The following is a 14,262-nucleotide window of genomic DNA, read 5'->3' as shown; positions in this document are numbered from 1 at the left end:
AGAAGGCTCCTGTGTTGCCTCCGCTCCTTTCACCTTCTACAGCAAGGAGCAGCAGCAAGGGTCAGGGATGAGCCATAGGCACTAGGTGGGGGGCAGAGGCTTCAGGAGCCCAGAGTGTTTGCCTATCTGGGCATTTTGGCTGATACCTCAGGGACACATTGTCAGGCAGAATCCCAGGCATCTGTATGAAAGGAGCATAAAGACGTAAGAGCAGCCAGACTGGGTCAGACTGGGTCCATCTCGCCCAGTGTCCTGTCTTCCCATAGCGGCCAAAGCCAGGCACCCCAGAGGGAATGAACAGAACAGATAATTATCAAGTGATCTATCCCCTGTCACCCACTCCTAGCAAACAGAGATTAGGGACATCTTTCCTGCCCATCCTGGCTCAGAGCATGTCCTCCATGAATTGATTTAGCTCTTTTTTTGAGCCCTGTTATAGTCTTGGCCTTCACAAGATCCTCTGGCAAGGAGTTCCACACGTTGACTGTGCATTGTGTGAAAAAATACTTCTGTTTGTTTGTTTTCAATGTGCTGCCTATTAATTTCACTTGGTGACCCCTAGTTCTTGTGTTATGAGAAGGAATAAGTAACACTTCCTTATTTACTTTCTCCACACCAGTCATGATTTTATAGACCTCTATCATATTTCCACTTGGTCATCTTTTCTCCAAGCTGAAAAGTCCCAGGCTTATTATTCTCTCTTCATATGGCAGACACTCCATACCCCTTTTCTGAACCTTTTCCAATTCCAATACATCTTTTCTGAGATGGGGTGACCGTATCTGCAAGCAGCATTCAAGATATGGGCGTACCATGGATTTATACAGCGGCAATAAGATTTTCTCTCTTATATTCTATCTCTTTCCTAATGATTCCCAACATTCTGTTCGCTTTTTACCGACCACTGCACACTGAGTGGATGTTTGCAGAGAACTATCCACAGTGACTCCAAGATCTCTCACTTGAGTGGCAACAGCTATTTTACATCCCATCGTTTTGTATGTAGAGTTGAGATTGTGTTTGCCAATGTGCATCACTTTGCATTTATCAGCATTGAATTTCATCTCCCATTTTGTTGCCCTTTCACCTAGTTTTGTGAAATCTCTTTTTAGCTCCTCACAGGCTGCTTTGGACTTAACTATCCTCTGTAGTTTTGGATCATCTGCAAATTTTGACACCTCTCTGTTTAGCAGATCATTTATCAATATGTTGACTAGTCCTGGCCCCAGTATAGACACCACTAGGTACCAATTTGCATCCTGAAAATTGACCATTTATTCCTACCCTTTGTTTCTCAGCTTTTAACCAGTTATTGAGCCATGTGAGGACCTTCCAGAGGTGAAAGTAAGCCGGCATGTTCTGGTATGGTGTACTGGCAAGAGCGGGTACGCTGTGCCAGCCCGGCCTGGCTTTCCCAGTCTGGTGATTTAAAGGGCCCAGGGCTCCCTGCAGTGGCCGGAGCCCCAGGCCCTTTAAATCGCCTCCTGAGCCCCCCTGCCGGAGCCCTGGGACCTTTAAATCACCTCCCAAGCCCTTCTGCTGGAGCCCCCGGGAGCAAATCACTGCCATAAATGCTGCTCTCTCCTGCACTACGAACACAGAGCAGGGGCGGTGGGAGCTTCCTTACAGTGGGGTAGGGGCACCATTGTCTGAACTGTGGCGCTCTCATGACACCCCTTCCCCAAGGAACCACACTCACACCACCCCTCCCCCTGAGGCCACCCCCAACAGAACGCCTCTTCCTCCCAAGACTCCACCCTTCCCCCCACCTCCATCACTTGTCCTAACAGCCGGTAAAGAGTGGTGAGGCCATGACCCCCTAACCCCCTGTTCCAGCACACCTGACAAGAGCTAAGCAGGCCGCAGCGTGCATGTATGACAGAGGCTGCTGTGCTGTGCTGAGCTGAGCCAGTGAGGGCTGTGCCCATCCCACTTCCTCAGGACTGGTTGCTCGCAGCAGCTGTCTGAACTTAGAGACGGTGTGGGCACACGAGTGACCAACACACTCACTCTTTCCCAACACACACACTCCCTTCTCCCCCCACACACAAACACATTGCAGTTGAAAAGCAGCTGGCAATCTAGTAGCATTCCCATGGAACAATGGGATAGAGAAACCTGCATCATGTGATGCTGTACCAGCCTGTGAGGCATTGCAAACCCTTCCCAAAGCACCTGCAGTCAGTTGCACAGCTACCCACAGTGCACTGCTCTCTGTGGCCATCCAAGAGTCTAGCCTGGATGTGCTCTGGTAACACAAGAGGCATAGTGTGGACATGCAACAGCTGTTTAATTCAAACACATTAAAGCCACATTATCCAATAGTGTAGATATAGCTTGAGAGCAAGACAATACTCAACTCTGTTGAAACTAAAGGACCACAACTTCCTCCGTAGTTGACAGGATTTGAAGCGGCGTGGGGAAACCCCAATGGATTTCTAGCCCATCACCTTAACCACTCAGCCACAACTACTTGCTCAAGATGTGTCTCTCACTGCACTCCAGTTCTGTTCTCATTGAGTGATCAATTCCAGATGTTCCCTCAGACCAGCTTCCACAACACACACACTGCTGTGCCATTGTTTAAGTGTGTCCCTGGCTGAACTGCAAGAATTCCTGCTCATTTCCCTTCTGGTTGGAGCATGAGGAGAGTGTGTTTGTGGTCAATGACGTTCCTGTAGATTGTTGTCCATTTCCTGCCTTGATCATTCAGACAGTTCCTTTACCATCATATCCCCAGCACATCAGTGATTGCAATAGCAGGGGGCAGGTTTTCTCTGGGGCTCTGAGATTTGCCTAAGGGGTTGGTGGCTCCTTTCTTTCCTCACCCTGGAGTAAACTCGGCTTTTTATTCCATCCTTGATGTTTCAAGGAATAACAAGAGATGACTGAGCAAAGAGGTGGACAGGGCGAGTCTCAGGGGAGGGGCAGAGAGGTTTGGGCAGGGTGAGTCCCAGGGGAAGGGTAGAGAGGTGGGGGAAGCAGGAAGACCTTGGGGTAGGGAGTGGAGAGGCACAAGGAGGCCTTCGGGGAGTAGAGGAGCAAGCAAAAGGTGGACCAGCAGGCGTCAGCCAAAGAGGAAGAGCAGGGGTGGGAAATGGCCAAATGGGAGTGAGGGCAGAGCACAGGTGGGGCCTCAGAGGGAGGAGAATGAGTCAAAGAGGTGGAGTGGGCAGGTCCATCCAGAGGATTCAGAGAGCCTGAGGCAAAACAATTTTGAGGGCCCCTTCCATAAAAAAAAGTTGCAATACTATATTCTCATGGGATCCCTGCAGGGCCTGGGGTAAATTTCCCCACTTACCCGCCTCTGGGTGACCATGCCCTCAGCCTCTCCTCGTAAGTCCACTGCCCCCTAATCATTTTTGTTGCCCTCCCCTAGACTCTCTCCAATTTGTTTCTGTAGTGGGAGGGCAAAAACTGGACACAATGCTCCAGATGTGGCCTCACCAGTGCCGAATAGAGGGGAATAATCACTTCCCTCGATCTGCTGGCAATGCTCCTACTTATCCAGCCCAATACAACCAGTTTCCCATATTGAATGCAGACCCACCAATATTTGGTCAGTTGGTTACTGTCCATTCAGGAGGTTCTTTCCTACCTAGTCATAAAGAATGAAGAGGCTCTAAGCAGAGAGGAGAGAGCTGTCCCGTCCGTGCAGTTAATCCATCTCCCAGAGAGGTGGTAGCTATGTCACTGGGTTAAGTTATGTGGTGGGTGTGCAAGCTGTGGTGTCTACATGTATCTATAAGTTTAATCAAACCCCATTTTTAAAAGCACTGTGGTCTGGGAAGAGAACAGGAGATCTCTGAGGCAGGGCCTGTCCTTCAAAATCTTTAAGATCACTGACTTACCCCCTCAGCAGTCGTGGGGGTATAGTTCAGTGGCAGAGTGTTTGACTGCAGATCAAGTAGTCCTTGGCTCTAATCCCAATGCTCTCTTTTAAACCTCTTCTTTCAACAAAAATAATTACATTTCCATTATGTTGAGGAGTTCCACTGAATAGGGATCCCTGAAATGAATGGAAACACTCGATATCTTCCTGTACAAATGCATAAAAACCTAGCAAACATGTGACTCCACTGAAATCAGTTCCAATCCCCTAAAGGATTAAAGAATCCTTACTGAGGTTGCAGGGAAAAAACCATCCAGATGTGTAGAAAGAATAGTAAATATGGCAGGCGACCAGCTTGGCTTAACAGTGAAATCCTTGCTGATCTTAAATGCAAAAAAGAAGCTTTCAAGAAGTGGAACATTGGAGAAATGGCCAGGGAGGAGTATAAAAATATTGCTCAGGCATCCAGGAGTGAAATCAGGAAGGCCAAATCACACATGGAGTTGCAGCTAGCAAGAGATGTTAAGAGTAATAAGAAGGGTTTCTTCAGGTATGTTAGTAACATGAAGAAAGTCAAGGAAAGTGTGGGCCCCTTACTGAATGAGGGAGGTAACTTAGTGGACAGAGGATGTGGAAAAAGCTAATGTACTCAATGATTTTTTTGCCTCTGTCTTCACAAACAAGGTCAGCTCCCAGATTGCTGCACTGGGCAGCACAGTATGGGGAGGAGGTGACCAGCCCTCTGTGGAGAAAGAAGTGGTTCGGGACTATTTAGAAAAACTGGAGATGAGCACATGTCCATGGGGCCGGATGCGCTGCATCCGAGGGTGCTAAGGGAGTTGGCGGATGTGATTGCAGAGCCATTGGCCATTATCTTTGAAAACTCATGGTGATCGGGGGAGGTACCGGATGACTGGAAAAAGGCTACTGTAGTGCCTATCTTTAAAAAAGGGAAGAAAGAGGATCCAGGGAACTACAGGCCAGTCAGCATCACCTCAGTCCCTGGAAAAATCATGGAGCAGGTCCTCAAGGAATCAATTCTGAAGCACTTAGAGGAGAGGAAAGTGATCAGGAACAGTCAGCATGGATTCACCAAGGGCAAGTCATGCCTGACTAACCTAATTGCCTTCTATGAGGCGATAACAGACTCTGTGGATGAGGGGAACGCAGTGGATGTGTTATTCCTTGACTTTAGCAAAGCTTTTGATATGGTCTCCCACAGTATTCTTGCCAGCAAGTTAAAGAAGTATGGTCTGGATGAATGGACTGTAAGATGGATAGTAAGCTGGCTAGATCGTCAGGCTCAATGGGCAGTGATCAATGGCTCCATGTCTAGTTGGCAGCCGGTTTCAAGCGCAGCGCCCCAAGGGTTGGTCCTGGGGCTGGTTTTGTTCAATATCTTCATTAATGATCTGGAGGATGGTGTGGATTGCACCCTCAGCAAGTTTGCAGATGACACTAAACTTGGAGGAGTGTTATATATGCTGGAGTGTAGGGATAGGATACAGAGGGACCTAGACAAATTAGAGGACTGGGGCAAAAGAAATCTGGTGAGGTTCAGCAAGGACGAGTGCAGAATCCTGCACTTAGGATGGAAGAATCCCATTCACTGCTACAGACTAGGGACCGGATGGCCAGGCAGCAGTTCTGCAGAAAAGGACCTAAGGGTTACAGTGGATTAGAAGCTGGATATAAGTCAGCAGGGTGCCCTTGTTGCCAAGAAGCTAATGGCATTTTGGGCTGAATAAGTAGGGGCATTGCCAGCAGATCGAGGGATGTGATCATTCCCCTCTATTTGACATTGGTGAGGCTTCATCTGGAGTACTGTGTTCAGTTTTGGGCCCCACACTACAAGAAGGATGTGGAAACATTGGAAAGAGTCCAGCAGAGGGCAGGAAAAATGATTAGGGGTCTGGAGACATGACTTATGAGGAAAGACTGAGGGAACTGGGCTTGTTTAGTTTGCAGAAGAGAAGAATGAGGGGGGATTTGATAGCTGCTTTCAAGTACCTGAAAGGTAATTCCAAAGAGGATGGATCTAGACTGTTCTCTGTGGTACCTGATGACAGAACAAGGAGTAATGGTCTCAAGTTGCAGTGGGGGAGGTTTAGGTTGGATATTAGGGAAAAGCTTTTTCACTAGGAGGGTGGTGAAGCACTGGAATGGGTTACCTAGGGAGGTGGTGGAATCTCCTTCCTTAGAAGTTTTTAAGCTCACCCTTGACAAAGCCGTGGCTGGGATGATTTAGTTGGGGATTCGTCCTGCTTTGAGCAGTGGATTGGACTAGATACCTCCTGAGGTCCCTTCCAACCCTGATATTCAATAATTATATGACTAGATGCTCTAATGGTCTCTTCTGGCCATAAAGTCGACGCATTTCTGAAATACCGAGTGTAACATTGGGAACAGCGTCTGATGTTTTCCTGTCTAGCCGGCTTGCTGCCTAGAACGAACGGTCTTTGAGTGGGGTGATTCACAGGGAGTAGCTCAAACCTCCAAAGTGTCTGGCCAGGGAAGGACATTAGCACAGCAAGGGAGGGGTGTGGCAGTGACATCAAAAAGACCTTTTGCAGCACCTCAGACTATTGGTCAAAGGTGATGGGGCGGTGGTGACCTCACAGAGAGATGCTGACATCAGCCAGGCAGGACAGGGGCAAGGGGCCAGGGAAACCTCAGAGACCCCTGTGGCCTTGCTTCAGTAAGTCTCCTTCTCCAAGTCTCTCTTTGAGGACTGAGAGAGTATTCGGGTTCACAGACGTGAGCACCAGCAGGAACCTCTTTCGAGTTTTCTCCTTCTCTTGTAGTGATTTTACTAGAAAACAGCCGTCCCTGTTTAGAAGATAAGAGCCTCCTGGAGGTTTGAAACCTGTTCAGTCTGATCCATCTGGTGACAGCTGAATTCTAGGCATGGAAAACACGAGCTTAAGGAGGCAGAATATTATTCCACACCTGGGATTTTGTCCTTTAGAATCACTGGGGACATTAGGGTTTGTCCTTTCTGTTTCACCGTTTCCTCCATCCATCCCTCCCTCCTTTCTCTTTGTCTCTTGCTTTTCTCCTTTCTCCTGTTCCCCTCCCAACACTAGGAGACGTGTGTTTGTGTGTGTGTGTTTTTCAGGGGAGTGCTCTGCAGCTCTCACTGTGGAGAGTCCAGCCAAATATGTCGGGCTGAAATAGTGCTCAGGCAGTGATCCCCACCAGTGACCTGGGCCACCTTTTGGGCTCTCTGGTGAGAACGCTCAGCCTCCCGTTCTCAGTCTCTACGCTGGTTGCCTGAGCAGGGGGTTATTGACAGGGAGGAGACTCAGGTCCTTGTTGGTCTCTTTTAAGACCAAGGAAATAAGTCAGAACCAGTTCTATGTTTGATGAATTTTGCTGCTTCTCTGCATTAATTGTCTCTGAGCAGTTCATGATTCTCTCTAACATTGCAGTTCTCCTCAAATACTTGCTGAATAATTACTGTGCACTGTTGTTGGTCTGGAGCTCCTCTGAGAGCAATTTATTCCGGTCATTGAATGTCTGAAATTCAAGATCCGAAGGTAAATTTGAAAATCAGGGCTCTGGGTTCCTATTCCCAACTCTGCCTCTGACTGGCTGTGTGACCTAAGACAAGTCAATTCTCCTTTCTCAGCCTTAGCTTCTCCCTCTTTCAAGTAGAGATAATAATGATCTGCTCCTACCTACCTCAACACGCTCACCCTTCCCCAACACACACACTGTCTCTCCCCACACACAAGCAGTCTCCACACTGCAGTTGAAAAGCAGCTGGCAATCTAGTAGGAGGCCCCTGGAACAATGGGATAGAGAAACCTCCATCACTGAAAGTGCAGCCATAAAGACAGCACACAGCAGCCTTCCCTAGCAGGGGTGAGGGGTCGAGAAGCGAGATCATCCGAGCTCCCTGCATCCAGGTCACTTTCCTCAGCTGGGCTGCATAGCGGGAGGGCAGAGAGCAGCAGCTTCTGATGCTCCCCTCAGAGCACAGCCCAGGTGGGGAAAGTGACCAGGACACATGGAGCACATAGTGCTGCTCCTCGCTCTCCCCAACCATCTGAGGAAGGCAAAAGTAAATCTTGTCTTCATGGGCTGCTCACAGTGACGTCCTTTTTCTGTGCCACAGCTGAAAAAAACATCCCACACAGAAAAGCAGGAGGCCAAAAAGAAACCTAGCAGCTGCTGAAATAGTTCAGTTGGGAGCGTACTAGACTAACAGGCTCTTCTATCCCCCTTTGTGCAGGGGTGGGATGTTTTCTGAAAGTGCAGCAGTGCCTTTAACTGCCACGAGTCCCTCATTTCAGGCTATGCGGCAGGAAAAGACAGCATGGGCTTCTGCACCGAGTTGCCCCACCTGACCTTTCATTCTTCTCTTGCTCTTTCTCAGCAAGGGGAAGAAAAAGCAGCTCTCCCTCAAGCTGGAGTCACAAGGGCGACATAAGGATGACTTCTTGAGTGCCGGCTCAAGTTCTCTGCTCTGCCAGCTGACCCATCAAAGGGCTGGCACCACTTTCTCTAGGTTTCCCCATCGGTGTGTGCCAGGCTAGTAACACTTTAGCTCTATCCCTTCACTTTTCCATTATACTAACAAACCCATCTGGATGGGCAGAAGCAACATACAATTTCTTTGTTCACACATATTAATAAGGATGTAAGAGACACATCCTGGCTTGGCCTGCCAGTTCTTCCTTGCAAGTCTTGAGGGAAATGGGGAATATCTGTACTTTGGAATTTGCAGGTGTTGTCCTGGGCCATCAAATAAAACAGTTGCAAATACTTTCTTGAGGCAGGCACCATGGCTTTGCTGGCTAAAGCACCTGTTTAATAAACAGGAGATCCTGGGTTCAATTCCCAGTGGTGCCTTGTTGTATGGCTTTTGTCTCCTCGCTCATATTTTCCTGTGTATTTCTGGGAAGCAGAGACCACCTCCCTTGGCAACACAAGTAATTGCTTGCTAAAGAAAAGGCTTCTTTGGCGAGAAGCATTGGAAAGAATCAAATCACAAGCCTGGAGTTGATGAAAAGGCTGCTGTGACTGGTATTAGCATGGTGGTTGCTTTGACTGCAATTGCTGCAACATGAGATTCTGTGTCCCATGTCCTTGTGATTTGCTGGGGATGTCCACACACAGATGTCATGTCACCTTCCTTTTGATTGTCACTGATGAAAAATGGAGCAGCTGGGAGAAAAGTCCCAGTCAGCGGCACCGTGGCTAAGCTGGCCAAGGCACCTGCCAGATAAAGTGGAGGTTAGAGATGCAGCTCTCAGTGGTGCTTTGCCAAATGTGTCCGCTCTTCCCACCTTTTGGTCAATCCTTTGAGGAAACAGAGAAGACTGCCTCTGCCTTGCAATGCAAATGCTTGCAAAAGAAACCAGTCATTTTTTCTGACACGTGTCAGAAGGAGGCACCTAAGAAAGTCATAGTTGCTGGGATTCCCATCTGTGAACACAGGACAGATGAGAATCCCAGCATCTATCCGCATGCCTCCAGCTGTGTGCCTAGGGTCAGCTATAGCTATGACTGGCTGATGGAGGGATTGGTTGGAGCAGCTGGACAGAACTGTGCTGTGCTACACAGAGAGGTGCATGTGAAACTTGGGAGGCCAATTCTGCCTCATTTCCATGCTGAGTGTTGTAGGCTTTGTCAGTAAAGCTGCCCAAGGGTGTGTTCTTGCCATGGGGGTTGTCAGCACTCTGGGGGCATATGTTTGCGTGAACTGTGGGGCTTAGTGAGGGGTAGGTGAAGGCAGTGACTCTCAAGGAAAACTCAGGTTGAGGGCAAGGGTGTGGTAACACTGTGCAAGTCTCAGATGGTCTGTGTGCAGGAGGCTCAGTACTGGAGAGCAGCCCAGGGGTAGGAAGCTTCTGTTTGCTATAATGGAGTTGAACCCGAATATTATCTTAGCAAAGAGAAGATGTTAGACATTCTGTTGTACTGCTCTGCAAATCAACGGTACTGGCCTCTGGGCGCTATCCCACAGTGCACCATTGTGACCACTCTGGACAGCAATCTGAACTCGGATGCACTGGCCAGGTAGACAGGAAAAGCCCTGAGAACTTTTGAATTTCATTTCCTGTTTGCCCAGCGTGGCACAGGTGGTGATGCTGTCCCAAATCCAAAAAGAGCTCCACTATGGACTGTACGGGAGATACTGGATCTGATCACTCTATGGGGAGACAAATCTGTTCTATCACAGCTCCGTTAGAGAAGACGAAATGTCAAAGCATTTGAAAAAATCTCCAGGCTATGATACAGAGTCCACAGCACAGTGCTGCGTGACAAGCGTAATGGAAAGCCAAAGAATCAAATGGATGCTCATGGAGGGAGGGAGAGGGTACTGAGGACTCCAGCTATCCCACAATCCCCACAGTCTCTAAAAAGCATTTGCATTCTTGGCTGAGCTCCCAGTGCTTGAAGGGTCAAAAACATTTTCCCGGGTGTTTCAGGGTATATGTCATCAATTTACACCCTTCCGCCCCCTGAAAGAAAAGGGAAAAAAAGTTTCTCGCCTTTTTTCAATGTCACCCTATGTCTACCGCATGCTGCTGGTAGACGAGGTGCTGTAGCACTGAACACCAGCATCCTCTTCCTGGTGGCAGATGGTACAATATGACTGCTATCCATTGTCATCATCAGCCTGTGAGTGCTCCTGGCTGGCCTCGGTGAGGTCGGCCGGGGCACGTGGGTAAAAATGAGAATGACCCCTGGTCATTCCTGGAAGATAGTACAGAACGGCTGGTAACTGTCTCCATCATAGCAACTAGAGGCTGAGCTCCATCAGCCCCTCCCTGCCCTTTCAAGTCTAATGAAAAGATTCTGTACTGCCTGGACTATCATAGCAGCAGGAGGCTGGGCTCCTCTCCCTCCCACCGTTTAATGTCCTGCCTGGACTATCATAGCAGCTGGAGGCTTCCTCTCCCTCATTTTATCTCACTAAGAAGTCGGTATTTCTCACTCCTGCATTCTTTATTACTTCATTACACAAATGGGGGGGACACTGCCACTGTAGCACAGAACGGTTGGGGGAGGAGGGAAACAACAGGTGGGGTTGTTGCAGGGGCACCCCCTAGAATGGCATGCAGCTCATCATTTCTGCGGGATCTCTGGGGCTCTGACACGGAGCGGCTGTGCTCCCTGGTTCTCTAGTACACTTGCCTCATATTCTAGGCAGGACTGTGACTGCCCTGTTCCAAGCAATTTGTCCTGAATTGATACTCTCAGCAGTGTCCTGCCAGAGGCCAATTGTTACAAGGGTCGTCTGGGATTACAGCTGGGAACTCTCTGAAGCTCAGGATGCGCTTCCTCAGCTAGGGGACGTATGTAACCCACACTTCTCCAGGGTGTGGTGCTGTGTCCCAGCTAGTGGCACCAAGATCACTTAGAGGGAGAGAGAAAATGAGTCTTTTCTGCAGTCTTAGCTAGCAGCCAGGTGGCTATTAGTTCATGCTGTAGAGCTAAGCTCCTGAGTTCCCACTTCGACCCCAACCACTGACAAGTCACTAACCCGGATCTGTCAGTGTAACTGAGACAGCAGCCGCTCCAAGAAGAAGAAAGCTGCCTTGACATGCCCAGCTGAGAAGAGGTGCTAAGCAGTGAGCTGACACCCGTCAGAGCTTCCTATGATAAACTGCAAACGTTGGACAATAGCAGGGTGGTAGGAAGTGTTTCCCTCAGAGTGGCCTGGGTCAGAGCCCATGGGAAGCCCTGGGCTCCCCTGCCATCTGCTGCACCCTCCCACCCCGCGGGACCAAAACCCTGACCACTAGGCGACATCCCCACGAGCAAAGGCCATCACCAGGCATCTGTCTTCGAAAGTTTGCAGAGGATGTGGAGCAGAAAGGGCAGAGAGGATGAGGATGGCTCCTGGGAAGAGGGAGGGAGGGAGCCTTATGGGAATGTCTTGTTTACCTCCATCAACCCAATGATCAGATCATTGATGCCTAGAATATTCTCTGACGTGTTGTAATTGATTGGATCTAGATTTTAAAATGGGTACCACATTTGCAGATGGAGAAATGTCAGCGAGTTGAGTGGAAGGCCATTGCAAGTTCAGCTAATTATGCAACGTGGCTTATGCCCTATCTAACAAGCTCCTTAAACAACAGCTTCCAATTTCATTTACTTTGTTCTGTTAAGTGTTTTTCTCCAAAACACTTTCACTAATCATTTTGGTCACCTTTGGAAAGTTAGCCCTTTCAGTGCACCAAATATAAATATTGCTGGTGGGGACTGCCCTCTATTGGTCATAAGAACAGCCATACTGGATCAGACCAATGGTCCAGCCATCCTAGAATCCTATCCTCCCACAGTGGCCAATGCCAGGTGCCCGTGAGGGAATCAACAGAACAGGGAATCATCAAGCAATCCATCCTGTCACCCATTCCCAGCTTCCGGCAAACAGGGGTTAGGGACACTTCAAGAGCATGGTTTTGTATCCCTGCCCATCCTGCTAATAGCCAATGATGGATCTCTCCTCCATCAACTTATCTAGTTCTTTGGTGTTATAGTCTTGGCCCTCACAGCATCCTCTGACAAAGTTTCCCCAGGTTGACTGTGTGTTGGGTGAAGAAATACTTTCTTTGGTTTGTTTTAAACTTGCTGTCTACTCATTTCATCGGGTGACCGCTAGTTCTTGTGTTATGAGGAGTAAATAACACTTCCTTACAGATCCAGACTAACACGGCTACCCCTCTGATACTTCCTTATTTACTTTCTCCAAACTTGTCATCATTTTATAGATCTCTATCCTAGTCCCCCCTTAGTCATCTCTTTTCCAAGCTGAAAACTCCCCTCAGTTTTATTAATCTCACCTCACACGGAAGCTGTTCAAGACTCCTAATTATTTTGGTTGCTCTTTTCCGTACCTTTCCCAATTCCGATATATCTCTTTGAGATGGGGGACCAGCTCCAATATTCAAGATGTGGGCATACCATAGATTCATAGACAGGCAATAGTATATTTCTGTCTTGCTAGCCATCCCTTTCCTAATGACTTCCCAACATTATGCTCGCTTTTTTAACTGCCGATGCACATTGAGTAGATGTTTTCAGAGAAGTATCTACAGTGACTCCAAGATCTCTTTCTTAAGTTGTAAGAGCAAAATTTAGATCCCATCAGTTTAGATGTAGAGTTCGGATCATGTTTTCCCATGTGCATTACTTTGCATTTATCCACATTGAATTTCATCTGCCTTTTTGCTGCCCAGTCACACAGTTTGGTGAGATTCCTTTGTCATACTTTGCACTCTCTTTTGGACGTAACTAACTTGAGCTGGTTTGTATCATCTGCAAATGTTTCCATCTCACTGTTTACCCCTTTTTCCACATCACTTAGGAGTATGTTGAACAGTGCTGGACTCAGTACAGACCCCAGGGGGACACCACTATTTACCTCTCCATTCTGAAAATCAGACCCTTTCTTTCTTGCCTTTGAACCATACCTATCCCAGAGTGGACCTTCCATTTTATCCCATTTTGCTTCAGAGCCTTTGAGGAGAGACCTTGTCAAAGGTTTTCTGAAAATCTAAGTATATTATATCCACGGGATCACCCTTATCCACATGCTTGTTGACTCTCTCAAAGAATTATAGTAGATTTGTGAGGCATGATTTTCCTTTACAAAAACCATGTTCATTCTTCCCCAATGTAAGCAGGGGCAGACTCACCTGGCGGCACCTCCTGCTGATCATCATGGGAATTAGCTCTCCAGACGTCAGAGCGCCCTCCGCAGGCTGGTAATCTGCCTAACCGCACCTGGACCCCTGTCCCTCCCAGGACCCCGGTGCCCCTTTTACCCTGGCAGTACCCGCTGGCAGTTCCCCTATAGTTATGGGTCTCCCCCTCCCAGGGGAAACTCCACCCACTATCCCCACTTCACCTCACTATTGGCTACTGCCCAATCTCCATCTAGCCCTCATTCACTGGGGCAGACTGCAGTATGAGTCACTCATCACAGGCAAAGGGGGTTTTGGCCCTCAGCTGTTTACTTTAGAGTAATGTGGCTCTTGCTGCTTAATGAGTTGTGCAGGCCTGGATAAGGGCATTGAGCCACCCTGTGGGCATTTCATGTCCCTCTTCAGTTTCACATACCGACACAATTTCCTTTGCTGTTCAATGAACAGCAAAACCTTTCTGTGTCTCTAGTCTGAGCCAGGGCATTCAATTCTATTGAAACCTTCTCTCCTGCAATGGCAATGCTCAGACAGAGGGGACATGGCCACCTTCAGCCCTGACAGTGAGATATTCACTCTCCTCTTTCTTCAAGCTGCTGTTCTTAGTCCATAAAACGTGTACCATGGAATAAAAAGCTGAGTTTACTCCAGTGTGAGGAAAGAAAGGAGCCACCAACTCCCCGAAAAATCTCTGTGCCCCAGAGAGAACCTGCCCCTGCTACTGGAATCACTGATGTGCTTCATCTACAAGGGGAAAGTATCTGC

At 48.3% G+C, this 14,262-nt stretch overlaps 2 protein-coding genes and 1 non-coding gene across 16 annotated transcripts in view; 2 read left to right on the top strand and 1 right to left on the bottom strand.

The window, feature by feature from the left end:
* LOC127039376 (zinc finger protein OZF-like) overlaps window positions 1-14,262 on the bottom strand; it is a 231,323-nt gene that overhangs the window by 120,644 nt on the left and 96,417 nt on the right. The gene's annotated exons all lie outside the window — the stretch shown is intronic.
* LOC127039365 (zinc finger protein 883-like) overlaps window positions 1-14,262 on the top strand; it is a 116,613-nt gene that overhangs the window by 51,186 nt on the left and 51,165 nt on the right. The gene's annotated exons all lie outside the window — the stretch shown is intronic.
* TRNAI-AAU (transfer RNA isoleucine (anticodon AAU)) lies at window positions 8,616-8,689 on the top strand. The gene has a single exon. It is a non-coding gene; the product is annotated as a tRNA-Ile (tRNA).

Source organism: Gopherus flavomarginatus, chromosome 23 (genome assembly GCF_025201925.1).
Source record: "Gopherus flavomarginatus isolate rGopFla2 chromosome 23, rGopFla2.mat.asm, whole genome shotgun sequence".
Classification (NCBI taxonomy): domain Eukaryota; kingdom Metazoa; phylum Chordata; order Testudines; family Testudinidae; genus Gopherus; species Gopherus flavomarginatus.
The sequence above is the reverse complement of the archived record's forward strand: the minus strand, read 5'-3'. Positions and strand labels throughout refer to the sequence as shown.